The sequence below is a fragment of the Hipposideros armiger genome, unplaced genomic scaffold (genome assembly GCF_001890085.2).
Source record: "Hipposideros armiger isolate ML-2016 unplaced genomic scaffold, ASM189008v1 scaffold_924, whole genome shotgun sequence".
Lineage (NCBI taxonomy): Eukaryota > Metazoa > Chordata > Mammalia > Chiroptera > Hipposideridae > Hipposideros > Hipposideros armiger.
Window position 1 is genome coordinate 690,232 of NW_017732274.1, and position 1,943 is coordinate 692,174.

General features: G+C 46.3%; 1 protein-coding gene and 1 pseudogene across 1 annotated transcript in view; one reads left to right on the forward strand and one right to left on the reverse strand.

The window, feature by feature from the left end:
- The window catches only part of GPSM2 (G protein signaling modulator 2), a 67,828-nt gene that overhangs the window by 56,704 nt on the left and 9,181 nt on the right, over positions 1 to 1,943 (reverse strand). The gene's annotated exons all lie outside the window — the stretch shown is intronic.
- On the forward strand, positions 3 to 850 carry LOC109375283 (phosphatidylinositol N-acetylglucosaminyltransferase subunit C-like; annotated as a pseudogene).

The window sequence follows — 1,943 nt, forward strand, 5'->3', positions numbered from 1 at the left end:
AATCTGAACGACAACCCTTTCTCAACAACTCCGTGAACCGGTGGTTCCTGGAAGAGCTCCAGAAAAACATCTATGCCTAGAAGCACCAGTACTGGGCTGTGGGATTTGAGTCCAGCATGGTTGTACAGCAGCTGTGCAGTGTCTGTGGTTTTGTGGTCATCTGGTCGTATATGGATGAGGGTCTTCTGGCTCCCCATTGACTTTTTGGGAGCGGCCTGGCTTCTTCGCTGGCTAGCTATATTTTGTTTGATCTCACTGATGGAGGTGAAGGGCAAGGTGAAGGACAGAAGAAGAACGGGAGGACCCTTTGGGCCGACTTGAAGAGTGTGTTAGTCTTTGTTACTTTCACATACGATTTCTCGCCAATCCTGGAGACTTGGCAGAGTCGGTCAGCACTGACACCATCTATGCCATGTGCATCTTTATGCTGTTGGGCCACCTCGTCTTCTTCAACTATGACGCCAATGTAGCCATTGTGTCCAGCACGCTGTTCTTGAACATGGCCATCTTTGCTTCTGTCTGCCTTGCCTCACGCCTGCCCCAGTCCCTTCTTGCCTTCATCATGGTGACATTTGCCATCCAGATTTTTGCCATGGCCCATGTTACAGCAGAAACTGAAGGCACTCACTCCCCACAGCTATGTGGGAGTCACTCTGCTTTTCACATTTCAGCCTTGGGAGGCCTGCTGTCAATTAGCATCCTGGGAGCCATCATCTTTGCCCTTCTGCTGATGTCCATCTCCTGTCTTTGCCATTTCTACCTCATCCGCCTGCAGCTTTTTAAAGAAAACATTCATGAGCCTTGGGATGAGGCTAAGATCAAAGAAGACTTGCCCAGGTTCCTCAGCTAAGTTAGGACCCCTGTTCCATTAGGAAGGCAAGCTGATAGACTACCCTCCCAACTAGATTAAGATCTGAGGGCAGAGTTCCATCCTGGACACTGCAGGCTGACGTGGATGGGAGAACAGTGCTCAAAGGAAAAAGTTAACCAAAGGCTTAAGTGGTGAAGGTGCTTATCGGTTCTGTTACTTGGCCAATGAAAAAGCTCTTTGGGGCCTTCAGGGATGGCTGCCTCCCATTTATTAGTCACTGTGACAAAGGAAGTGATGTGGTTTCTATATATTAACAACAACGTATCCATCAAAAAAACAAACAACAAAAACAGACTAATGAAACCAAGAGCTAGTTCTTTGAAAACAAAATTGACAAATCTTTAGCGAGAGACAAGAAAAAGGGCGAGTCAGGCCAGCAGAGTGGCTCAGTTGGTTAAGAGTGCGCACTCTGAGCAACAGGGTTGCCGGTTCGATTCTCACATGGGCCAATGAGCTACACCAGAGCAAAGCTGCCAACAGGTGGCGTGGCAGGATGGCTCAGCTGGTGAGAACACATGCTCCTAATAACAAGGTTGCTGCTTCGGCATGGGATGGTGGGCTGCACCCACCACAACTAAGATTGAACACGGCACCTTGAACTGAGCAGCCGCAAGCTGCCAACGGGCGGCCGGATGGTGACTGGACTTGGGAGCTGAGCTAGCTGCACCCTCCACAACTAAGACTTAAGGATAACAACTTGGCTGTTCCCCTTCCCAATTCCCCAACACTTCCCCTTCCCCAATTCCCCCAATAAAATCTTAAAAAAAAAAAAGAGAGCCCCCCAAAAATAAAATAAAAAATAAGAGACGTGACAACCAACACCTCAAAAATACAAAGAATTTAAGAAAATACTACGGGCAATTATATGTTAACAAATTGGAGAACTTGGAACAAATGGATAAATTCCTAGAAACATGCAATCTTCTAAGATTGAATCAGGAAAAAACAGAAAAATCTGAACAAACTGATAACTACTAATGTAAAAGAATCAGTAACCAAAAAACTCCAAACAAACAAAAGTCCTGGACCGGATGGTTTCACAGGTGAATTTTACCCAACATTCAAAGAATTA